At 44.2% G+C, this 26,985-nt stretch overlaps 1 protein-coding gene across 18 annotated transcripts in view; it reads right to left on the reverse strand.

Moving 5' to 3' along the window:
* The window catches only part of MICAL3 (microtubule associated monooxygenase, calponin and LIM domain containing 3), a 159,028-nt gene extending 139,141 nt beyond the window's left edge, over positions 1–19,887 (reverse strand). For 8 of the 18 annotated variants that reach the window (XM_033056889.2, XM_033056887.2, XM_033056891.2 and 5 more), the window contains exon 1: positions 19,482–19,874. The gene's annotated coding sequence lies outside the window, so the exon portion shown is untranslated. Of the gene's footprint in view, positions 1–1,665; positions 1,732–19,481 lie in introns of those variants that run through there. The other 10 variants (XM_033056898.1, XM_033056893.1, XM_033056894.1 and 7 more) reach the window with 5 other exon arrangements.
* Positions 19,888–26,985: the final 7,098 nt, after the last annotated feature.

Raw genomic sequence — 26,985 nt, forward strand, 5'->3', positions numbered from 1 at the left:
GGAACCAAAACCCTCCATGGGAAAAGAATAATGGTTCAATAGAAATGGTGATTTTATGGCACCTCATCTAAGCACTGGATGTATTTTTTTCTCTTTGATTAATTTGCATCTCTCACCTTTCTTTCATAAAAGCTTATAATACTTCTCTTGGAACACTCCTCCCTGCTCTCCACGGGCACTATGTCCTCTCAAATACAACATCATTAAGGAACAACTTTTCCTTGTCATTCACCATGAAATTCTCCTCACTGACTAGCAATACCATTTACAGATCCCACTGTAAACCCACCCCGTTTCACATCTTTTATTCCAGCAAGGCTATTTTTAAACCCAGATCAGATTTCTGATAAGACTGCACTCTCAGACAGCTGTGCTGTGTGACAAGAGCAGGCAAAGAGGACACAGAAGCCCAGGATTTTAAAACCAAGCAAATGGAGGGTAGGGGCACTGCCCAAGACACTTTTAAAAATCCTGTAATTGCTTTTCCTTTTGTGTTTAGTTTTAGTGATTGTTGCTGTTGTTTCAGATCTGAAGAACCTGAGGGCCTTAAAGCCTGTCTATTTACTGAAAAGGAATGCACTTCCTTGCACAATGTAGTAATAGGAAAGCTGTATCTAAAGCCTGTTCAGAAAACAATGAACAATTGTCTTGATTTAGTATCTTCAGATCTGTAACTCCACTACTATCAATAGTTAAACCAAAGGTAAAAAACAACTCCTCATAGTAAGCACTGCATATTCACTTTATCCCACTGGATCTGCAACAACAAAGCTTAGTTGAAAAAAGTCCTGGTTCTAATAATGCTGTCATATCAGAAAATGCAGGAAAATAATTTCATAAAGGAAAAGCAGAAATCAAACAAGAAAGGAATTTTGTTTGTTTGCTTTTAGAACTGCCTTTTTATTTAAAAAACACAATGGAAAGCATAAAACCCCAGAAGAATGAAGCAGACAACAGTGCCCTAAGGGAAAGAACACAGATGCTGTGTTCCAACAGCAGGCAAGAGTTATTGGGCTGTAGATTGCTGAGCGCTGCAGAACCAAAGCCCCTCAAATCCAAAAGTACAAATATATGATTATATCTGGGCTGTCTTCTTAACAGCTGCCGTGCTACAGTCCACCTGCTAAGCACCTATTTCATTCTGTCTGTGGGCTTTCCTAAGTTACTTTAACACCCACAAAAGAGAGTCAGCACATCTAGCAGGAGCCTGGAGATAGCAGCATTTACAAGATCAAGTACAAAAGTGACAAGCAGCAGCTGTTACACTTCCACTGAAAAATCAAATCTTCCAACAAATACAGGACATTTAAACTGCTTATTTCCCTAACAAAAGGGCCTCCCAGAAAATATTTTCCTGAATACCAGTCACACACGGTACTGCTTCTTTCACTAGAGCACACATTCAAGGTCACTCAATCCCCGCAAATCCTACTTTTTCATCTAGCTGTTTTCTGTGGATCTTCAGATAGATGATCCTTAAAAGCTTTTTCTCTCTTCATAGCATGCTGTCCAAGCCCTGGGAAAGCCTGCTACGTTTAGCAGGCTCCACATTAAAGCAGTGCTTCATCCTCCATTTATCCCAATTCTTTCCAACAGCAGGGCTATTGAATGGATTTCCCCCAGCAGCCTTGAGAAGTGCACGCCATGTACCAGATGTTCACTCACCCAGAAGCTCACAGTCCGCCACCAAGGGGAAAAAAAGGTGGGCACCAGCTCTTAATTCCTCTGTGTCTGGCTGAGGAGTGTTCTCTCTCCTGCTTGCTGCATTCTGTAGAGCACTGCAGTCTTGCAGGAGCAGCTGGAAAACAGCCGTGCTCTCCTACGCTGAGCAGAGGTGTCCATCCCAGAGCCAGGGTGCTTTGTGCTCAGCAAACCCATCTTCTACAAGCCCCTGGCCAGAGGGTGGGTCACACTGATCAGTGGCCATTGCAAGGTGGTGACCAGGGCAGGAGAGGAAAATGAAGCCAGAAAATTTGCCTGCATGTGTGTAGGAAGGGAAAAGAATAAGTGGAGCAAATAATGAGTGAAAGAATGGAGTCAGTATGCAAAGAAAATTATTTACTGAACAGACTATTGGCGCTGCTGACCTCAGTCCATTCCTCTCCAAGTTTTAACTCCTTAGAGTCAGGGCTCTGGCTGCCAGAGAAGGTCACAGCTCATCTCCCCCACTGCCCTGCCATGAACCACTGTAGGACGTAACCACCAGATCCTGCAGTGAGACTCCAGAAATGTGCTGCTGCTCCATTCCACTGCTCTAGCAAGTTCTCACAAATTAGAACATGCACACCAAAAGCCTGGTTGGTCCACCATGTTTTCCTCCTATACCTAGCAAGAAAAGCCCCTCTAAACCCAAAGCTGAAAAGGGAGGTCAGAGTTCATACCACCACCATTTCCAAGACCTTCACAGAAAGAATTTTTCTGCAGTACCTGAATATTATCAGGTTATAGAAAGTTGATGCCTGCCAAACATTCTTTTGCTCAACAAGGAGTGCTGTATGCAAGTTGATCTTACACCCATGACTTTGTTCTTGCCACCTAAAGATTTTGCTGTCATAAATTCCACAGACACTGCACACATTTAACTGTGGCATAAACTCAAATATGTCACAGCAGTTTGCATTTCATACAGTAGCAGCTATCCTATCAAATAGGAATACTAATATATTTTGCATTTCTTCTTAGGGATACAGAACAACACTGTTTTTCATACCTGAGGGAAAAAGAAGTTTTAAGTCATTACTGCATTTGAGAACATGCTTACAGAAGCTACTAGGCTCTCAGATTGCCTGATACTTGTTAAGGATATTCTCTCCATATTGGAGCCTACATGATGAAGCAAGTGGCAAACCCCACTGACACCATGAAATATCCAATGTAACAACCCAGCATTTAATTCACAGCACTGAAACACCTTCTACCCCATACCATTGTATAGAAACTTTTGTCAACGCGTAACAAAGCCCCTGACTTTGTAGACAGGTTGAAAGCTGTCCCCATTCTTCTGTCATCTGTCAAAGGACTCCATTCAATCAAGTCAGGAATTAACAAGTGCTATTGTAGTTTATGAAGGACAATTCTAGTAAATAAGCCAACCTAGCTTAAGCTAAGGCAGCTGTTGGAAGAACCAAGCTCAGCTACCCACTCATGTGAATCATTTCCTGAATTGCCATTAGCACAGCATTGTAAGGCAATTCATGCTCAAAACCAACAGAAGTCAATACTCAATTTACTGTGGTAATCTCAGAGTACTTGATTCCAAATCCATTATGAGTTTCCCCTTCAAGATGCACCTCTGCTGTGACACAAGCAGGAAAAGGAAGAATTGAGACCAGGCACTGTCCTGCTGGGTCACATCTGACCTGTGCATCTGGAACCTGCTTGGCCACATTCTTCCCTCTCTTTCTTCCATGTGTATTCCACGCTTCTGAAATTCTTGGCTTTCTCCAGAGTCTAGAACCCAAGCACTCTGCTGAATGCACAGGCAGACCCCTACGGTGAGAAAGCACCGTGCCCAGAAATCACCACCACTGCTTGCATGAATGCCAAGAAGAATTCACCACCATTTTCCACTACCATCAAAAAGTCCTGACTGCATGAGATGCTTTCCTGTATGCTGGTTGATACCTACAGTTTTAGGAAATGTTTAGCTTCTCTCACCCTTGGAGTGACAGACTTTTCATATTATAAACCCTGAGCTCCTTGAGAGTTTGAAGAAGCATAAAATAAGCATAATTTAACAGTCAAATGAACAACGAAGGGCTTTTGTGATAGCTGGAGAGTACAGGAATGGAGCAGCAAAAGACTTCGGATTAAGAAAGAGACAACCCCTCTTACATGGAAGCAAAAAATCCTGCAACTTTTGATTAATCATTTCATTTATCAGTGACACGACATGATTTCAAATTAACACAATAACTTTAATTCTTGTCCTGACACAATCCAGCTGATGACTTTAGACAGAAAATTATATAAAGTAGAATGGCTACGATGTTGGAGGAGTACAACGTGATAAGGAAATCTGACCTTCGGAAAAACATTTTCTTTTCATTTTTTTGGCAGACGGTAAACAGTAAAGTCCCCAGGTTTTTGGCACAAGGAAGGAAGACTTACAAACTGCTTTTCTTTAAGCTGATTTTCCTGTGTAATAATACCTTACTGCTCCATGGGAGCTACAGTTCCAAGGTGACTATCTCAAGATGAAGCTCATCTTACAATGGTAGAATTTAACACAGGTGAAAACAAGTCATCTTTTTATAGCAGAGAATGAAGGACAGTGCACAGCAGGCCCTGAAGTAAAACATTTGGGTTTGGCAATATTTCAGTTTGTGAACATACACAATTTAAACTAGAGGCGTTCTAAGAAAGAAAAATACAAAGTAAACAAGTCATCTTGAACACAGGTTCAACCAGCCTTATCGAACAGAAGATACAAACGTATTTTTTTCAACCTCAACTTTCAGAGGCTCACTAAACATTTCAATTCCTTCTACCCTAACACTCCAGCATTTCAGCAGACTGTTGCTTCAGTAACTATTTAAAAATAAACTCTCCAGAGAGCACACTGCACTAAAAACAAGCCACTCCTGACTGATGAGACATCTAGACAATGGTCCAGAAAAGGGCACATTAGCAGAAGAATTCTCCTAAGGAGGAAGCAAACATCTCAAGTGACACTCAGCAAGCAATTTGGCTGGTTTAGATCACAGCTGATACCACACCATTTCTAAATTCCTCTCCAAGAGAGGAATACAGCAAAGTGCACAGCTAACCCAGCCCATGAGGCACGTCCTGGACACACTTCTTGATCCTACTGGCTCATGGCTATTGCTACCAAAATATGTAAGTAGCCCTACTGTCCCTGCAAAGACTAGAGTATATTTAGATTCTGTTTATAAGCAGCAAGACAAATGACACTGGGTCTGGAAGAAACCTGAAGTACCTGGAAAGAGCCTGGCTTTCCCAGGCTCACCAGGGAAACTAGACACAAAGGCTAACTCCAACCAGTCTTCCTTCACAATCAGCACAGCAAGAGGCACAGCTCTGGAGAGTACTGAACAGGAACCTTGCCTAATTAATGAATTAGTGATTTAGTGTAGCAAAGTGAATCATCAAAAGCATGGTGCATTCTCCAAAACTGTTTACCCTTCCTAACACAGAAAAAACCATATTAGACTTGCTCAAATGGAGCAGAAGCAGAATTCTGTTTATACCAGATGGAGTACCATATACCATGTACACAGACTGCTATTAAAGAAATTACAGTAATTTCACGGCCATAAGGCGCACCGGACTATAAGGCGCACCCCCTGGGAGTCGGCAAAATTCGCAACTTTGTAGATCAGATAAGGCGCACCGGACTATAAGGCGCACTTTTTTTTGCAGCGAGGCTCCGCCCCCAGCTCCCCCTGTGCAGTTGCTGGCCGAGGCCCCGCCTCAACCCAGCAGCCATTGGTCCCCGGGCCTGCTTGGACCCGGGAGGGGCGGTGCCGCGGGCCCCCTGGCCCGCCTCCACCTGGCTGCCGCGGCACTTCCGGCTCCCCTCACAGCTCACACTTCCGGGATGGCAAATGTCGCAACTTTGTACATCAGATAAGGCGCACCGGACGGTAAGGCGCACTTCCAGGTTCGGGGAAAAAATTTAGTCAAAAGGGTGCGCCTCATAGTCGTGAAATTACTTTACTTTCTGCCAGAAAACAAAACAACTCAATAAAAAAAGAAACATTTTTAGATTTGACTGTCTATAGCAAGACTCCCAGACAAACACCTCCCTCCATTCCCCATTTCTGTGCACATCACCACAGAACAAGGGAGATAAAGCCTGTCCTTCCCTTCATTCCATCAGCCACATAACCATGATGTTGGAAGTGCTGGAGGACACCCCTCAACATAAGATCCAGAAAAACCTATCCCGTGGGTATCACTGATAGATATCAATTGGGTTTGTGCTCTTTAACTGGGTTAGAATCAAATTTACCTTCTGCTTGCCTTTAGACTCAATTCTTTAATGAACCCTAAAAAGATAGATAAGTGTTAAACGGTGCAAATCACTACAAGCTGCAGCATCTCACAAAATAGAACAGAGTTGATATTGTCCTTTACACCCAACCCAGCAAGTTTTTTTAACACTTGAGTAAGCCTACACAACATATTCAGAAATACCAAGAGGAAGGTAAAAATGGCCTCTCAACCATTCTGCTCAACCAGGGCAGTTCCATCAGGGTCATCAACAGATAGAAATATTAGATAGGACTCACACAGCTACAAGCACTTTTATTTGTACAGCAGAGATATGATGCCGCAAAAATGCTGTTAGTCTGCCTACACTTCCAGTGAGGTAGAATCAGAATAAAGATATCTCAGTAATCTAAACGGAGGTCACTGTCCAAGTTATGCTACCCACTGTCACTTTAGCTCAAAAGTTGCTTAGAGGACTAGAAGATTGTACCCCAAGACTTCATGAGACACACCACCCAAAGTTCATTCCAAAGCATCTCACAGCAGTGAAAATAAAACATGTAAAGCTTGAAAGAGTTTTATTAGAAGCCTTCAATGCACTCCAAAGTCCTCTTCCCTCAGCCACATCAGACCCCAGCAAGCCCTGCCTCACTTCAAAGCACTGCATTTTCAGAGGAATTATTTCCAAACAGCGGGGCAGAGAACAGTAATACAGAACAAGTTTCCTGCTGGCCAAAGAGGAAGTTGATTCCGTAAATGGGCTATTTCCCAGACTTTAATTAAGCTGTGCTACTGGAATCCTAATGTAGGCAAACACAGCAAAAGACCCATAAAGACAGACAAATATTCCTGGACTGAGGTTGGAGCACAGAAAATGGCAAGAATTTACCTTTGCTTTGTATCCTACAATAACTTCCGAGATCATCAGTCTAAACCAGAACACCAAAATTTAATGCCTCAAAGCAAGCACCATTGCCAAGTGGTACTATCTGTCAAGTGCTCCGCAGCATTTCATTCCAGATGACAGTAGATAAGGGTCAAGAAAATTCGCTTATGTCTGTAGCTGTAGAACCCCACATAGGAATGATTTTCAGTAAAAATGGACATTGTTTTGGACAGTGGAATGTCAAGAAGAAATGCAGACAAAGCAAGGGCGGCCTAGACTAGTTTTAACCATGTGGCTAGACACAAAAAGATCATATCTCAAAGACTCTGTGGAGAAAGAATGAAAAAGGTTAACATATAACAAGGATAAAGATCTAAGAAGACGGAGATGACAGGTTGAGAGAGACAGGAATGCAGTAAAAAGGTTTTCCTCTCAATTTCCATAGCTTTCTTCAGTGTCCCTTCTCACAAATGAAAGATCGTTTGTCATGTCTTCTATTGCAAAACAAAAAGTTCGGAACAGTTGATCCCTATCAGAGCAATCAAGTTTTTGTCTTCAGCAAAAAAACTATGTTGCTAGTGCCCACCTTCAGCAGAAAAGTTATGAACTCCCTCAGGAAGCGTGGGATGAAATACATTCCTCTTTCCTGAAGCTGAAATAATTCTATTGTTAATTTACTGCTGTCTAGGAAAAGCAAGAACTTGCATTTCCTTTCCTAGTCTTACTGAATACTTTTGAACGGAGTAAATTTCAGCATCTAAAAAAAAAAAAAACATCCTTCAGTTTCCTCTTGCTACCAAGGCAAACTATTGCTGCTTGACTAAACATTAAAGGAGAAAGAAAAAAAAAAGGAAAGGTATCAGAAGAGAGGCTGGCCACAGAGGTGAGCAACCTCCCCTATCTTAAATTGTCCCCCATATGTGGGCACTCCATTTTCTATCACAAGTCACTCCATACACAAGAGTATCACACTGCCTCTTCAAACCATGATACAACAAAGGCAGAATGAGAACAGCCATGCCTGTTCAGTGTTAACACAAAGAAACCAAATGCTGTTAGAGCCTTACCAACTCATTAATCCATATTCCAACTACCTCAACATCAAAAGAAATCCACAGGGACAGACAACAAATAATTCACTGAAATTCAACTCATTGTGTGACCCACTCAGCTGAAATCCAAATGTTTTCACAACATTCACAAACATTGTCTATTGCAGATTTCTTTCTTTGGCATATACAGTAATTTCACAATTATAAGCCGCACTGAGTATAAGCCGCAATTCCGGGTGCCAGCAACTTTTCATTCTTTGTCCATACATAAGCTGCACCTGATTATAAGCCACACATTACAATACAGAGTGTGATAAAAGGTATCTGTTCTATCACCATCTCTTGAGGGTGGGGGCAGTGATCCTTATCTCCACGGGAGATATTCTGCTAATGGGCCATCCATTGAAACCAGGCAGGGCATTGTTCTTTATCTTTTCACAACCCATCCTTCCTCCAGCCAGTCATTTTCTGCTAATGGCCATTGAGTCCCACTGCGGGACTGATAAAATTACTGCATCCCATTGGAAGTTGCTCCAGCCAGGGGGAAGAGCCCAACATTTCTTACCACGATAAAAACAGAGGTTTTGGGACACTAAGGGAGCCCCTTTCTCCACTGGACTCCAGAGGAAAACCGGATTTCTCCACATCACCACTGGACCTCCGGAGGGAAACTGCACCTTGTACAGGAGCACTGCTCCAACTGAACCACATCTGTCACTGCAGGAGGATGCAGCCACCATTTAATGGGACTGCTGCCAACACCCTGCCTGATGGGGTGTCAGGTTGTACTCTGACTTTGTCAGGGTTTGGAGTTTGTTTCTTTGTAGTACTGTATTTCTATTTTAACGTCCCTAGAAAAGAACTGTTATTCCTAATTCCCATATTTTTGCCTGAAAGCCCCTTGACTTCAAAATTATAATAATTTGGAGGGAGGGGGTTTACATTCTCCATTTCAAAGAGAAGCTCCTGCCTTTCTCAGCAGACACCTGTCCTCCAAACTAAACCAGCAACTCTTTGTTCTTTGTCCATATATAAGCCGCACCTGATTATAAGCCACACTTTGGGTTCGGACCAAAATTTTAGTCAAAATGGTGCGGCTTATAATCGTGAAATTACTGTATATATTCCTGGGTTCTCCTGGCTGCACTTTTCCCTTTCTCCCTCTCCCCTGTGCAATTAAAATGAGAGATGTCATTCAGCTGGGGGAGGGAGGAAGAGAAAAAGGAAGGAAAGGGTGGTGAGTCGATGTTCCTATGCCAGGTTACCTCTTGCTCTATCTCCACGGTTTTGGGCTGCCATCCCAATAAACAAACAGTGCCTGCCTCTTGTATCTTATCACATCATTTCCAAATAGCAGCATGAACCCAGCTGGGTATCACTGCTATTTTATTTCCACCTCTCTAACTATGAGCAGCATCCCTGGAGCTGACATCTAGGTTACATTCTGCTATACTCTGCAAAGGTCAGCTCAGTTCTAGACTCCAGTGCTGCTGGGACACCTATGAAAACACTTCAGAGCCAACACAGCTTCCCTGGGGAGCTCACATGAAATCCCCCTTCCTTGCACTGACCAGAGGGAACTGCTCCCTCCCCTTTTTTGGATGGAAGATGAGATTACCGTCAGGATCTGCTGCAGCACTGCACTCCCAGGGAACCTCTCAGGGATCACATCCACACCAGGAGCATCTCAGCAACACAGTGCTGAGGCAAAGCTGCACTTTGCACCTGTAGTAACACCGCACACGTGTAAGAGCAACCCCCAGGGCAGGTGTGTGCTTTGCTCCCGTGTGATGACCTGCACACAGCAGCAAGTCACCCATAGCTGCATGGCATTCACGGGGTTTCTTCTTACTCCAGCTTGTTAAGACACAGATCGACGGGCAGAGAAAAAGATTCCTAAGGCATCAGGATGTAACAGCATGTACAGGCTCTGCTGCTGCTCTCCTGAGTCATTTCCAGTGACACAGACAAGGTGGAAGTTCCCTGCCTCTGCCAAGGACAGACAGCAGCATGGACAGTTCTCCCTGAATACTACTCTAAGATTACACCAGCAGGACAGCCCCTGTGTTTGCAAAGGAATAAAATAAGAAAAAAGAAAAAATCAACCCTAATCCATTCATGGATTACCTGACTGAGAAGTCATTTTGAAATCCTGCAAGAAAAGAGGAGCACATCCAAGTAAGGACCAGCTCTGCCTCATCTTTCTCCAAGAAGTGTCATCAGCTCTGCATTACCATGTGCAGAATGGTAATTCACTCACGGCAAAGTAACAGTGCAGAGCCTTTATCAAGAGACCTGCACCTGCAAAATAACTGAGATTTCTCACGTGAGGCATGTTTGCAGGATATTTGAAACCCAGAGAGGCAAGGAAGCTTAGAATAAAATGTCATCCTGACCTCAACCAGCTGTGTTTTGGTTTAGACCAGGAATATATAGTTACATACTATTTACAGATCCTTTCCTAATACACAGGATAGTCAAAAACAGGATTTGTATTCAAATTTATTGAATATTGAAAATGAGCTACATGTAATTCAGCAGCAGGGTAACTATTAGTTATTTCTTCTGGACAAATGCTTAGAAATGACTGGTAAAAGAAAAATATTTATGGTTGTCCTGTAACATTGAAGAGGAGTTCCCCATCGCTTAATTTAATAATTACAGGATTACCAACATCACCAATTAGCTGTAAGGTGTGCCTCCCAACTGTAATTTAAGACATGAATGAATACAAGTCCAGCACACCTAGTTAAGCCATCTACTTAGACACAAGTATTTTAGCAAGCTGCAAGCTAAATACAAATATATCTGTTTTCTTAACTGTAGTGTGACTTTTGCAGCTGCAGATTACTGTCTAGCGGACTTTTGGCCAGTTTAAAGGGGCACTGCCAACTCCAATCTAACTCTAAATCTAGTTTTGTACCGGTAACCTTTCACAGACTCTCATGCCAGCAGAAATATTCCAGTGATGGAAAGCTTAATTCCCATGCAGTGAGTTATTTTTACTGAACATATCCCTGCAGCGCAACCAACCCAAACACAAGTACTGAAAATGTGACAGTGAGAAATAGACCATGTATCTTATAAGAAATACAGAAAGAGATAGCAGCATAACCTAGGTAAGACTGGTGCATTTCCAGCAAGTGCGTAGTTACACCAAGAAAACCTTGTTCATTGCTCTTGTTTATATCAAGAGTATCTTGTATCCTCCACAGTTCCTAACTCAATGGAGCCTAAAGGATAATCACTTTCTGTAGATCCAGCTTGTTCACTAAGAGGCCATTTATTTGCTCAGCTTCCCGTAAGTCCATTGCACTAGCACAAAGTTCATTTAAAGTGCAAAATAACCAAGAACCCAAATTTTCAGTCTGGCACTCAAAGACTTCCCATAGAGTCTTCATTTTGTTCAACTTTCAAGGCAGCACAACAGGACCAACAAAGGAACCTGCGTTTTTGTGTCGTGTCAGACTAAACCATAAGTTTGGTCGAGATGGAGGGATCCTTCCCAGGCGCTCCAGAGCACCTTAAAAGGCTCACTGCACGAGGTAAGAGAGGATCTCTTCAGAATATGGAATTAAGTCATTGCAGTAAATGGATAAGCAGGTTTTTATTATTATACAAGAAGAAAAGCTATGTTTAGAAGCAGTTACCCTTGATAAGCACTAAACACCCTTAAACACATCTCAGGACAACAGTCCGCAGAGAGGAAGAACGAACCGTAACACAACAAAGCCACGGAGGCACAAGTATTACAACCCCTCGCCCCGAGTTTATCCGGAACGGCAACCGAAAGGCTGAAGGCGAGACAAGCAGCAGCCTGCGCGGTGCCATAAGCTCCGTGTGACGGAAGCACCGGCAGCGCTCGCTGACCCCGAGGCGCCCGCGGGGCGCTGCGGACTCTGAGGCCGAGCCGCGGCAGCCCCGCACCGCCGGCAGCCCCACAGCGCTCCCGGCTGAGCCACCCGAGCTCCGGCCCGAGGCTCCTGCCCGCCGCCCAGACGTGTGATCGGGTCACGGAGCCGGCACGGCGCCCGCCGCCCCGTGCCAGCCACGGCCGCCGCTGCCCTCGCGGCGCGCAGACCCCGCTCCCCGCGCGGTGCCGCCGCACCTCCGGGGGTTTGCCGCCCCCGCCCCACCCGCCGCCCCTCAGCCCTCCCGCCCCGCCGCGGGGACTTGCCTGCGCTTCATGCCGCTGCTCGGGGGCGGCGGAGCGGGAGCGGGGCCGGGGCTGGAGCGGAGCGGCACTGGCCCGTCCCTGCCCGCCGCGGGGTGGCGGCTACAGCAGCGGCAGCAGCAGCGGCGGCGCGCGCGCGCGCACCTTGGCAGCTCGGGCTGCCGCTGCCCTGCCCACCGCGCGGGCCGAGCCCCCTCCCCGCCCGTCCATGAGGGCGGCGCAACGGGGAAAGGGGAGGGGCGGCGGCGGCAAGCGGCGGCTCTACAGCCGCTGGGCACGCGATGGAGAGCGGGGACAAGGGGAGGAGAGCGAAGACAACGGGGAGGTAACAGGTGTGCGCGGAAATCGAGCACTATCCTCCACGCGCTTGTCCCCCCACAGCCCCTAAGCGCTCTCGCTCCCCCCGCCCCTTGTGGCATGGTACGCTCCCACCGCTCGAATTACAACAGGCCGGGCGGGGATTGGCGGAGATCAAAAAAAGGGGCGGGGCGAGGCGGACCGTTTAAAGGGCCCGCGGGCGGGGGCTGCGTGCCCTGGGGAGCGCGCTCTGTGCCCCGGGACGCGCGGATGGAGCCGAGTGATGGCACCGAATGCACCGGCGGGAGGAAGGCCCCAAATAAATCAGATCTAAATAAATCAGATCACTTGTAAAGTCGTCATGAGAAAAGTCCGGAGATGTTTTTGGGTCGGGGTTGGCTGGGAGAAACTCGCGGCGGTGCTCGTAGCGCCTCGTCCCGTTTGGATCCTGATGCGCTCGGGAAGATGAGCAGCGTTGGAGCAGGTGGATGCCGCTGCCATCATCCTTGTCTCCTGCTCGGGAGCCCCAAATATCGACTATATACATATAAATACTATATATATATAAAAAAATACTATATATATATGTTACACCGAGGTGACAGTGCTGGTGCCGGCTGGGCAGGGGAATGAGCCAGCCCTGGTCTTCAAGAGAGCTGAGAGGATCCCAAGAATGTCCTACCAAAGCCAGAGCCTTCCAACCCTACCCTAAGGGAAGTTTTGATCTCCATAGCATATCAGAGATTTCGGCATGAAAAGTAGGGTATTGTAATAACACAGGTATCATTCATAAGAGATGCATGAAAGGAGTTAATGATATGGCTGAGCAAATTCTTACTACAGTGGCGTATGACAAATATCAGCCAGAAGTGCACAATTCCCAATTCACTATCTATATCCATGTCTGAGAACAGATGGAGGAAAGCCTTCAGCTGATCTAAACTTGGCTCAACCCACCCTGTTTACTGATGGAGTTTCCAATGAGCATAGAAATTAGAGCTACTGGTTGCAATCACTGGAGAGAGCCTGATGATTCAGCTTGGAAAATCTGGCAAGGACACCTGTCCTCACCTGAGCAGATGCACAAAGTCATGCCCAGACAAGCACCAAAGGGTGACAAGAGCTCCAGACAGGAGATATTCCTCCTGGGAAGTGACTGAAGGTCACTGACAGAGCAGCTCTTTGCAGGGGAGGCAGCAGCTTCCATTATCTGTTCAAAACCAATATTTGCATGTGTCCTCCCCTGCAAAGACGCAGGCTGGGGGTGTGTTAATTATTGAAAAATGAAAGCAGATGGAGGAGGGGATTTAGACAGAGTGATGCAGGAGATGTTTCAGAACGCTCTCCCTGGTCTGGACTCGCAGTGTTCGCAGTGATTACTGGCTGGGCACTCCGAACAGTCAGGAGGAGAGCTGGCAAGTTTAACAGTAATCTTTGCAAAGTGCTAATAAGGACCCGAACAATTCCCGTTAGGGAACTGAAGAGGCATCTGCACTCTAGCATGAGGCTGCCTATGGCATCCACAGCAAGACTTTTATGTCTTGGCTCGATATTTTGGAATCCAGCACCAGAGAGGCTCAGTCATATGACAGGGTTATTTGCATCACTGTGCCGCTGGATTCCCAGAGAAGTTTTCACAATGCCCCGTAAGAGGAAGGGTTTAAACGAGCAGAACTGAAGCAGAAACAAAGGACTGTACTGCCTCTGCATGTCCCTTGTCACCGCCTGCACGTGGTGCGCAGAGTGGGAGGAGGGTGGCAGGCAGTACTGTACAGAACTTTAAATAAATAAAGCACACTCTCAAAAACTGCGACAGCGGTACAAAATGGGCTATTTTGCAACACAAAAACCAAGCCAAGACAGCTGAAATCCTGCATGGCAGCTTAGTTAGAAGTTTGATGCCCCAGGCTGGTGATGCTTAAGGCGAGCCCAGCATCGTTATCTCCCCCAAGGATTTCACAGAACCGCTGGGCTGGGGAGCAGTCACCTCGCCCCAGCCCAGGCAGTGATTGACTGCCTGTGAATTCCTGCCTGTAGGCACTGTAAAACTGGGTGTTGGCACTCCACAAGTGACCGCTAGTGAGCAGAGCAGTTGTGGAGAAAGCAGTTCCAAACAAACCCAGGGAAAAATGTTGTGCTCCCAGAGCTTTTTAAAGGACATGACCTGCTACCGCTCAAAATAAAGTCAGAGTATGGCCCAGTGTCCCATTTTCAGAAGTCTATGTAGAAAAATAAGGCCTGACTTTTTTTATGTATTCTAAGAGAAATTATTGAAGGTTTCTATGGCCCAGGCATTGCTCCCAGTCAGACAAGGAGTATAACAAGGAAGGCAAGTTACAGAAGAAAATTCAATAAACCTTTCGGTATCTCTATGAATTCAAAACTATTTTCACAGTAAAAACAGCCAAGGAATCTCAAAATCTATTTTGACAACCTTCCAAGGTTCAGGACTTGCCAGGTGCATGCTCCTATGGGAATGTGTAACCTCTTTAAACCAAGAACACCAAATTGCACTGGAAGCATACTGTCCCAGAGCAGAGTCACCACATCTGGAAATAGGAAGTGAAAACACAGCAAATGGATTTTCAAACAAGGAGGTGATCACCAAATTACAGCACTGGAATGGATACTGAGAGGTCATGTAGCTCCAGCCCTGTGAAAGCACCTCCATCCCATCTGTTTTACTTCTTAAAGACCTCCCCAGTGCAGACACCACAATCTATCCAGGAAAGATGTTCTTTTCTCATGATTCATTCTTTTCGCCTTTAGAAAGTTTCCCCCACTGGTCAACCTTTTTATCAGTGGATCTCTTTTTACCATAATTTACATGTACTTCTCATCCTACCTAACAGAGACAAAGAAACCCCATTTGCTCCTCTCACTCCTGCAACAGCCTTTTAGATGCAGGAAGATTTCTCAAGTCACTTATCGCATTCTTCAGACCTAAAACTCCATTTCTTGCCTGTCCTCCTAGTTCACATTGAGCGAGGCTCTGTTGATTCATGGTGTTCCCCTTTGGTGGCTCTCACTTTAATCCATGTCTTTCCTGAATTCCTCTGCCTTACCAGTACAATGCAGAATGGTAACAGCACTTGGTGTGTTCTGCAATCATCTCTCCTGTTATACATTTTAGCGTGGCATTTACAGTGACAGACGATTTTCCTGTTGTTGTTTTTTTGCTTCAATTTGTAAAAGTCAAGGCCACAAATGAAACCAAACTGCCACTGAAGCCCCTGAGATACTCTCCATCAACAGGTACTCTTTTCTCCTGTGTACAAGTGCTTCTGTTAAAAGTCTCTGTATTTGAATTGCCATCTGCTGTAAGGAAATGAATTGGGATATTGATGAGTTATAGTCTTGTTTTCTCATGGTCACACTTACTTGGACAGCTAAACCCATTTTTTTTAAATGTAAAGTAATCTGTGTGCAAATGAGCAGCTAAGAGTTTCCAAAAGAAGAACTATTTTCAGAAGAAACTGAAGGACTTGTCTAGTCCACAGAGGTTTTAACATTTTCTGCTTTCTGTCCATTTGTTCTGGAGCACTGGCTTCCTGAGCAAGAACATAAGTGTTCAATCTGTGGTTCAAATGCAAGGCAGAAGTCACCAAGCACCCAGCATTCTCCTGATGCAAGTGATTATTCACTGCATAGGCATTTGAATAGCTGTAATATTTATGAGATGATGTATTCAACCCCCTGCACTACCTCTGAACACACATGCACACCCTAATCCGGACTGATGTTGTGTGCTGAGCTGGGAGCTGAGTTTCAAATCAATTACTGGTGCTGTTTCGTTGCAAGAAAACAAATACAAGTCTAATTAACTTGAAAAAAACCCTCTCTCTGGGCTCACTAAGTAGAAACTTCTGTAGGTAAAAACTTCTGCAGTAAAAAAGGAAAATAAAAAGCCAGCCCATCAGAGCCAGAGAGTTTTGATCATGTAGATAAACATTTCTAACCCTTCATGCTGAAAAATTAAGTGTTCTGATAGAAACAAATAAGGAAGGTTTCTCTGGGGCTACATGCAAATCTGAGTGTTCAGTATAGACTTTAGCATTTGGAACTATTTTCAGAATAAAAGAGGTTCTGGGTCTGTGCATACACACCGCAAATAATTTCACTGCTCAAAGATTTTGCCAAGCAGTAAAATATAGAGTTGGAGCTGGGTTTGCTGCTATGACTCAGGACCATGGACATACAAGAAGCTGATGAGAAACACTCGACTTTCACTTCACTACACTGTAAAGTTTTAAGTAGAATTAACCCAAACCAAAAGCTACACAAGTGCAGAAATTTGCCTCCCAAAATGGTACATTATGCTAAGGGCTAGGAAGAGTAGCTGATCTTCACTTCCTACTTTAGGAGCTACAGTTCAAGTGTAAAGAGGTGTGAGATCATCCAAAGCAGTAAGGCAAATGCTTGTCAAGGAAGAAAAGACAGATATGCAGGAACACCATACCCTGATGAAGTACTACTAGATCGCTGAGCTACAATTAAGACATTAACCAAAAAATTGCTAGTGCAGCATTTCCTTGTACTCAGACAGTCCCCAGAAAGGACCAAAGGGAATGGATTCAAATGCACCTTGGTGAAATGTAATGGCAATTCCTGCAAGGTCATCATTGAGACATTTCATTGGTTCTTCATCTAATTTGGGCTACACAAGCTCCCCACAAGAACTGCCTGTAAAGCTGAGATTGGTTTACTCCACGTAGCATGCACCAAGGTCTAAAAGGCGTGTTTACTATTTGGAGTTTGGATTAAGGGAGAGCCTAAGTTATGCTTTCTATGTTGTTTTTAAAGCAACAGCTTTTTACTCCTTTAAGGCTGTGTACCGAGCAGCTCCCTTGTGGTGTAGTCTAGAATAACTGACAGCCCCAGATCTCAAACAGATTTGGAAGTTTCCTTCAAACTCTTAACCATGGTTAGGTTCTCTTTAGCAAAGGCTGTGTTGTCCTGGTTGAGAAGCTTGTTGCTTTATTAGAACTACTGGAACAGTTCTTTGACAAGCAACAAAAAAGACTCTACCTATGTTCAATCCAAATTCATCACTGTTTAGAGAAGTACTAATAAAAAGGGAAAAGTAAATCAATGAAGTCACTTTATCAATCTTGAGAATGTGGAACTACTATTAATAAAACATGTTGATGTTGTTTTATGGATAGGTCAAATTCCTGGTAAGGGTGTGTTTGTCATCCTAATTTTTGTGCAGTTTCATCAACAAAGTATTTGCTATTGCAGTATTGTAGTTATTCATCTCCTGTTTTCCTCCCCCACAGCCAGAACATCTGCTAAACATTTCTGAATCTGAGCTTGTTGGGATAGGGCCCGCTGCTTTTACATATTTATGAACTGTGTGGTACACTGGCACTCATTCAGCAGCCTGCTTCCCAGGGCTCATGCGCAAATGACATCACCTGCAGTGGGTTTGTGTGCAGGAGATCCACATGTGCAGGGGTCACACAGGGGGCTGCAAATCCACTGGCCTCCAGAAGCACTCCAACTCCGAGAAACAGAACTATTGACTAATATTTGAGTGATGCAGGGGTGAGAAAGAGGAACCAGAGGCATTTATGGTGTCCCCTGGAATTGTAATGAAGAGCAATGGGCTAAAATTGGACGCTAAGAGTTGTGTCTGACTCCAGAAATATCCAGAAATATCATCAAAATATGTTTTAGCTGGGTCAAAGAGGCCAACTGAAACAAAAGCTACTGTGCTCGTGTCAGTTGTAAGAGGCAGGACAAAGCAGAGCACAGGAGTGGTTCTGGGGCTGGAGAAAGGAGCACATAATTAATTCCTGACTTCTGTTTTTGCTCTGTGGTGACCCAGCCTGCCATGCCAACACTCGCACAGGCACAGCTTTATGCTATTTACACACGGAGAGGAGTGTGCTATGCCATTATTGTGCCCGCACGTGACTCCCAGCACACCAGCAGAAGCTGTGCTCACAGGCTGCCCTTGTGTGCCTGGGCTGATGAACCTGGCTGTCCCTGCCTGCCTTTCCAGCTGCTCTGCACACACTGCCTTTCCAAAGTCCAGGGTGAAGGATTTTCAAACGCCATGAGAAACAACAGACCCCCGTCTCCTCTCAGCTGTGAGAGATCCAAGGATCATTTGCCTGCCCGAATGCATGCCAGCAACAGACCACAAGCACAATCACAGCCTAATAGTCTTAATAAGATTAGAGCTAGAGATGCCCCAGTGCTGCGTCTGATTAAGGAAAAGAACAAGCTTAGAAGAAATTTATCTGGAGAAAAAAATTTCCTTGGCTTTCATGTGAGCGGGCTGCAGGTTGATCAGGATTTCAGATCTATGGTGTACAGCCTTTGATTTATTTTCCCTTATAATTCCTTATAATCGTTTTTTGGCAAGGCATTACTTTCTTTACAAAGTGTATCCTTTCCACAGATGCCTCAGTTACACTAATAATTTTTTCAGGACATGATTTAAAACTGATGATCCCACTGCTCAGTAACATCACCACATTTATAGATGCCTATTGTTAGCTATGCTAGATTGATCTCACCCATGGCTACTGTCTGTAGGCTTGACTATGACACCCATGTGCTACAGGGAAACGTGGTGGATCTTTGCCAGTATAATAATTCCTTTTATCAGCAGTTTATCTGGAGCATCTGTTTGTCTCATCAGAATGAAACTGCTTGTAACTCTATCCTACACAGAGCAAATAATCATTCTGCACCTGTTCAAGCACTTGATTTACTTACTGCTTCAATTCTTAATCTCAACAAAAACAAATAAATCAGCTTGTACCACAAAGGCTGGAATCATGAAAAGCTCATATAGGACCATATCAGCTGGCTAGAGCACAAAACCTGGTATTAAGGCAGGGATTATGCAGTGCTCACTGCAAACTCCAGATCTCACCGAGCTTCCAGCAAGAAACCTGCTGCTGTAATGGCAGGGCTGCAGCTCCTGCAGGAATTCACGCCTAGGACAAAAAGCCAGTAGTAGTGCATTCACGGATTTTGCACGAAGCTTAGAGCTAGCACAAAAGAAAATTCCTCCCCTTAGATACAAGATACGCCGAGATTTACTAGTCAATTTTTAAAAAAGCAAAATAAAGGTAGAGAGGCTGGCTGGGTCTGTACTCACAGAGAGAGGCTGCAGGAATGACCTTCCCTTCTCCTCACATGAGCCAACTCCTTCCCGACAGGTGCTCCCAGACAGCAGACAACTCAATCTGAGCCCCTCGCCACTCCCCGTGCCCTTTCTCCACACGGGCTTCTCTTTGGAGGGCTCCTACCAGCGATTTTCCCTCTAGGCTTGCAAGGTAAAGTCAAAAATTAAAAGAAATGGGGTCTCAGACGCAAATCCCCTCGTGTAAGCCGGAGCATCTCGGCGAGTCCCGGGGAGGCTGAGTGATGACGGCTCTGGCTGCCAAGTCATCGCTGTTGCCACAGTAACGGAGCAGTGGTCCCCGGTGGCTTGCCAAGGGAGCGGCAATGGGAGCACCGAATGCATTGCCTCCTCCTTCCAGGCTTCCTGTGACCCGAGTAATCCACCTATTTCTTTAAAAAGGCTTTTTTACACAGAAGGTATTTCACACACACCTCCCCTCCCACCTTGGTTACTCCACTCATTCCACAGCACCTTAAATCGTGTTTCTGTGGCATAGCCCCGAGAGAGCTGCTGGCTTCCCTGGGAAATTCCCTTGTGAAAAGAGAAAGGAAACCTTGTTCTGGTGGATGTCTGAACACGAGCACACGCTCACCAGTGTTTGAAGAAGCGCTGGGGTAGTGCGATAGGATCTTGTCTCTGTGAGCAGGTGAATGAGCAGTTGAGACAGCAAGAGGGGATTTCTGTGCCAAGTGTTTCTCTGCCAACGCCACTGAGCACAAGTGTGTCTGTGAGGCCCTATTACAGCTACAGAGGAAGATCAGGGCTGGCAGAATTCCTTTGTTCCTGTCCCCTCAACTGAAAAGTCTTGGTGCTATGATTTCTGAGCCTTAATATCACTGTTTTCTACTTATTTTTATTGTAGTGTTGATAACAACATTAGCAGTAATGTTAGGCAGGACAGCCCACCACAGTGGAGACCCACAGACTCTGGGCTGTAGTCAGAAAAGCAGCCAAGGCTGCAGAAGCAGGCGTTATTTTGCTGGACAATGAACAATTCAGCTTTGTTTTGGAAAGCAGCTCCTTGGATAGTTAAATAATACCACTTGCTTATGAGACAGACTATTTATCTCATCTTCTTTATAAAATGTTGCTAATGGTTCTTTGTTGCTTTCCTTATTATCCCCTCTTAAAGCCAAGTGCTTCTTTTAAAGTAATGGTTTTCCTCTCTCAGGATGCCAGTAACAAACACAGCTCTGTGTGCACAAAAACACACACAAGTAAAACCCACACATTTGCTTCTTAATTGTCTTTCCTGTCCTCCCTTTCAACACAGGTTGTTTGGGCACTCTGTGACAGTGGTTCATCCCAACTTGCTAGGTAGGGATAGGTCTCCAGATGCCAAAATCCAGGTGTTAAAGATCCCATCATGACAAGTGGTTAAGTACCTTTTTGCTCCACTATAATCTGCAGCAGCAGAGATGAGATTAGTTAAGAACAACAGTATCAGACAAAAGGGCTAGAAAGAACTGGACTAGATTACAAAAGCTGTGAGCAGGCAAAAAAAAAAAATCTCACATGTTAAAGAAGTAAAAATTCTAATCTTTTTACTTATCTTTGTCTCTGCCTTCAGACTGAGTTTTCCAGCTTTCCTCCAGCACACTGTAAGGATTAGAACTTAAATTGATTTAGAAAAAACCTTCAGTTTCTCCTATGTTTACAGGATTCTTAAATGTGGAACTTGGAGACCATCACCAAACACAGTGATGGCCATGACAACACCACTAGGCTTGGCAGTGCAGAATATCTCTGCAAAGTAGGAAAATCCATCTAGGCCCAGCCTAAGGGAGCCTTCAGAACACACACACAGACACCCTCCCTGCATGGTGCCTTAGTGCAGTGTTCAAAATCATTTATTGGCGCATCCAGACTTAAGAGCATCCTGTTCCACACAGGTGTGAGGTTACTAAACATATGAAGGCATCTTCCAGAAATTCTAGTTATCACGGGTATTTTAAGCCTGTTTCTTCAGTAACCCTAAATGAGAATGCTCTGAGGAAAGATCTGAGCTGCGCACTTGGTCTCACGTTGGAAAATGTTGGTCAGTACATATAATTAAATAAATCTGTTTTGCTGACACTCCCTCCCCCACCCCTTCCCTCAGCTATTTTTATGCTTGGCTTAGTGGAAAAGACTTGGTGCCTCTGGGTATGAAGCATGAAGCCATTCAAAGTGAAGCTGTCCCCTGAAGAAGACAATCCTGAGAAGGAATAATGCTGGGCTCTCAGGGAGTATGAAAGCAGCAGAGGAATGTAAGGAGAGGAGGTAGCTGAGATTGGCCTGCAGCACTAAGTCTTTTCCATTTGCAGCTTTCTCCTCCTTGCAGCCAGAGCTATTTAATGGGATCACAAGGGCTGCTGTGCCATTACTTAGGGAAGAGGGTATAAAAATGACAGCAGCTAATAAGCACCCATTTCTCAGCAGTCACCTCATAAGGCTAATTGCACAAACAGAACGTTTTGGAGGCTAACGGGCTGGAAATGACATTCTGTCTGCTGGATCCAGACCAGTACACAGAGACTGCATCCCTGTGCCTGGACACTTCAGACACAAACAAAAAGAGGGCTAGCCCTAAATGTATGTGTCCTCAGGAGGACACAGACTTGGGAAAGCGAGCTGGAATGCTAAAGACACACCACAGTCACAACGGGAGCAGAAACATTGAATGTTCCTTTGTCCATAAATGTCCAGACCACATTCCTGGTTCTGAAGTTCTCTCACAGAAAGGAAGGCTTTGTCTGCAGCAAGAGGTCAGCAAGAAAGACTTAAAAAAACCTGAAAAAAAAACCAATCCAAGCTTGGTAGACCAGGGTAGTAACACACCTTTAACTGAACTTCGGTTCAGAGGAAGCATTCATGCTTCCCAGAGAAGAGGCTGGCTGATGGGAAGGGCAGGAGCTGGACAGAGCTGTGTGTGGTCTCAGAGCAGGATAAAGGCAGGGAGTGTGTGTTTATGTGTATAGGAAGGGAGCTGTTGGTAGTGGGACTGCAGTCCCTGCACGTGAATTATAGATGTCAAAGCTGAAAAAGTGCTTTCACTTCTTTTTTCCCGTTCACTTTCCCTTCTGTTGGCTGCTGGAAATTTGAAAAGTTGAATCTTCCACTCATTACACCAAAGTATCTAATGCAGTAAATTTGCTCTAGTATCATCACTCACTAATTAGATAATTCTGACCAAAAAAAATATTTGACAAGGTTGGTTCTTCCAAACATCCAGGTTCATTTTGCTCTTAGTATCACTATCTGTGTTTATTTTAAACCCACATTTAAATTTTTTTCTCACTCTGATCTACAGTTAGGCTTGTTAGGAAGTGTCTGTGCTGTTTTACTATGTTTAAAATATGGGCCCATGTTTGATCAGCTTTTGCTTGAGATTCTCTAGTGCACTGCTGGTAGAATTAACTCACAACCAGTTTTCAAGGCTATTGGAAAGTTATCACCACATTAGAATATATTCTGTGCTAAATGATTTGGATATGCTAGGCTTTTTTTCATAATGTTTCCACACCTGATTTTCATGGAGATCCATGCTCCTGCTTATTTATACTCCTATTAACTGCTGCTGTGGTCATGCATGTTATTGATGGGTTTCTGGAAAGCTCAGCAACTCAGCAATTTTATAACTGCGTTATAAATAATTTTATCAACTGTTCTTCCCCACATCTACTTCTCATTTATTAATGGACTTTCTTTTTAGGCAGTATTTTCTTATCTCTCATCACCATCCCATATAGATATATATATATATATATACACTTGGGGGAGGAATGTAATTAGCTTTGCAGTCCTTGTGCCAGAACTTCCACTGACTTCAGTCAGAAATTTGCCTGAAGAATGCCTGATTACAGCCTGTAGGAACTGGTCCTATTTCTGTGCACCAGGAGCAGGCTGAGGTGAGTGCACACAGGTGGGCAGTGCAGTCCCATGGGCGTTTGAACCCAGAGGCACTGCAAGAGAAGCATGAAAGCGTGGGTTTATGTGCACAGGAAAAAGAAGGCGAAGCACATGGAGGAGAGCCAGGCAAAGTGATTGAGGATTCTGTTATAAAAGAGCAGGGGAAACTGAAGATTTTACATGAATTCACATTAAGCTTTGTTTGTTTGTTTGTGGGTTTGTTTTGTTTTGTTTTAACTTTTCAAATAACAAAAGAGTGGGTTTTCTCTTTCCCCCCTTTTCTGTCATCAGACAGCTGTGCAAATATTTTAGCATGTGATTGTGGAAGCACAACACTGCAAACTTCTGCATTGTGCCAAGAGAAAAGTACAGGAAAACAAAAGGCAAAAGCCTGGGGTAAATCTAGCTGCCAGGATCTTCTATCCCCAAGGGAAGCAGAGAGAGGAAAAGGCAGAGAAAAAAGGAGAACTATGATAGCTTTCACTGCTGACAGCGACAGCATCTCAGGTCAGAAGGAAACAGACTGGAAGGAGGGCAGCAAAGGTATCAGAGCAATTAGCAGTCATAGAACCACGTCTTTCTTTTTTTGTTGTTTGTTTTTTGGGGGGTTTTTGGTTGGCTTTATCTGCATCACCAACTGCTTGTATTGTACCTGCCCTAAGAGCCTGAGTTCTCAGGTTGCAGTTAAATTGAAAACCCAACTTGCACAGTGCAGTAAATCAGTCTTTTAATTTAGGGAGTCAGACCTACGTGCCTGATTTGTGGTTATGCTGACCTGGCATAAATCAGGTCTTTTCCAGCAGCTTAAGGGGTTCATCAGCAAAACAGAGATTCAGACCAGACGACAGAAAACCCATATCTCCACAAGTTCCCTCAGGAGTTTATGCTACACAAGTGTGGGCAGTGGGTGATAACACAAACCTAAATATGCCACAGCCAGGAATCAAGCTGCCTGATTCTCTGCCAAAGAATCCTATTTTGTTACTGTAAGGGAATGAATTAATCCATAAAAAAATCCATTAAAAAGCCATCACTTGCAACATTCTCAGTGGTTTTTGCCATGCTCATTTCAGTATTTCCTCTACATCACACGATAGCACATCTTCATCTTTCACTGCTCTAGTGACAACAATAGGACAGTGTATAATGGTACTCCATCTCCCAGCCCATCCTGCTTATGAGAAGTCAAAGGATCAAGACTCATTCCTGAAGCTGGTGATCATTCTGAGCCCTGAAACACAGAGCTGGGAATACTTCTCTTTTTTTTTTTTTTTTTTTTTTTTTTTTTTTTTTTTTTTTTTTTTTTTTTAAGGCCTATAAAAGTGCCAAAGTTGCTCGAACAAACAAGAAACTCTTGGCTGTACTGCATGTAATCTCCCATCCCAGGGAATTAAACAGGTGGTTATTAAAATTGTAATGTTCTCCACACTGGGAGAACATTTAAACCCTAAAGGAAGAAATTCTTCCTCCATCAAAGAGAGCAAAATTATTTAATGGTTTCAGGAAGCCTTCATACTCCAGCTTCCTCTAACCATTTGCATTCCACTTCCATTTAATTTTCTGAATGATTAATTAACATCTATCAGCTAATGATTTGCACAGCGCTTCAAATAAGTGAAGCACCGTATAAATCCTTGGTAGGAATTGTTAATTAGGCTACTATTTATGTCACTGCTGTTGCCTAATTTACAATTAGGTGTACAATTGGTGAATTTGGGTGTCTGGAGTCTTGCAGTCGTCTTGAGAGACCAGAGACATGACTTTAAAAACCAGGACATATCCCTGCAATTGAAATCAGTTCTCTCTGTAGTTATTGTCTGCAGGTCCTGTGAGATAAGTACACAAAATACTGCATTCGTTTTGTCTTCCTTTAACTGTCATCCATACAAATTCTGCTTTATAATTGAGCATCAAGTCAAGTTCTTTCCTTCTTACTCATAAGTAACATTCAACAAGCCAAAACAGGCCACAGGAATGCCAAAAATAAAACCCATTGGAACTCAGTAAACAATTTTGTTGATACTGCTGAAAATGGAGCAGAATCGTTTTTTCTGCGTGCATTGGCTCTTCAAGAGGTAATGAGAGCCCATTTCTTTGAGTCACTGAACTCAACCCTGAGTGCCAATGGGACAGGCTGAGCTGGTGAATCTCGTGATCCTTCCCTTATGTCCCAATTTATTTTAACTCCTTCTAGAGTCTCTGAAGGAAAATACTCTTATGCTCAAAGACACTGAGGCAGCAAAGGACAAGTCCAGAAATAAAGTCCCTGTAATGTTCTTTTCTTCCTTGCCTAGATCAGTGCTAGACAAGCATAGGACTTTCTAAGCAGAAGGGAAAGAACCTCATAATTCCCTTTTCTTCTGTATCCTCACACTGTATGCAGCTATGGATTTGTGAAACCCTGCCTTTTTCTAATCTTTATTGTCTTGATCCCTAATAACTCTGGAAGTAGATTGCTAACAGCACAAGTTTTCCATGTAAATCCCACAGTGTTGTCCAAGGGTTTGCCCAGCACAACTGCCAGTCACAGCAGCCAGTGCTGAGAGATGTTGGAATCTGCACTAAGTCAGCACTGGAGGAGAAAAGAGAGAGCAAAATGGAGAAAGAAAAAATGGAAGGCAACAAATGGAGAGTGCAGAAAAGAAAGATACAGAAGACAATTCAGAACCACTTAACATGGTTGACTCCTTCATGGCTGGCATCTCTAAACCCCAGGAAAGCAAGTTCAAACACCAGAAAGGCAGCAATCTTGTTCTGAAGACCTGTAAGCACATACAGATATGGAGACATTATATAGGCAGTATGGAGAATTTAGATGAAGGGGGTAAATCTATCTGCTACTATGTGCATGTTCCATGGCATGCACCACCAGCAGCTCTGGGAGCAGAAAATCACAAGCCAGGCCTTATATTCTAACACAACAGGCTATGAAACCTTACTATTTGGAGCTATAAATGAATAAACAATAATTTTTTAAACACAACAACAAAACAAAAAAAACCGCAAACCCCATAAACAAACCCCACAAAAACAAACTCCAAACAAACAAAAACCCCAAACCAGGACAGTGTGCACTCTTTTGCTGAAATCCAAAAGTGGCAGAAGAAGGTGAGGATGAACAGAAGTGGTTGCTGAAGTTTGTTTGCCATCCCTTGGTACCCATGCTGGAGAATGCACACAAACTTGCTGGAGTGTCCTGCACACTTTGGCAGCTTTGTGCCCAAACTGAAGGCTTTCTCTGGGGGATGTAGACAAAGGACAAATCTGGAACAAACTGCAGCAGAAAGGTGATGAATTAGTGCCTGAGTGACCCACAAAGAATGTAAGGAGCATCCTTTTGGAGAAGACTGCACAGAAGGGTGCAGCAAGTGGCTTGATTTTTTCCCCACTGAATCAAGATGGAAACAATGTGTGGGTTTTGCTTCTCCTTGGCTCCAGTGACTCTGGGGAGAGCAGGGGGATTCGTTTCAGTGCTCATTACCCTAGGCTCCTGCTGTTTTGTGGAGATCAATGTATCATTTAATAGGGAGAGGCTTTTCAGCTCTCTGAGATTTTATCTGCTGATGGCTTCCATGATATTTATAGA

The sequence above is a fragment of the Catharus ustulatus genome, chromosome 4 (assembly GCF_009819885.2).
Source record: "Catharus ustulatus isolate bCatUst1 chromosome 4, bCatUst1.pri.v2, whole genome shotgun sequence".
NCBI classification, from domain to species: Eukaryota; Metazoa; Chordata; class Aves; order Passeriformes; family Turdidae; genus Catharus; species Catharus ustulatus.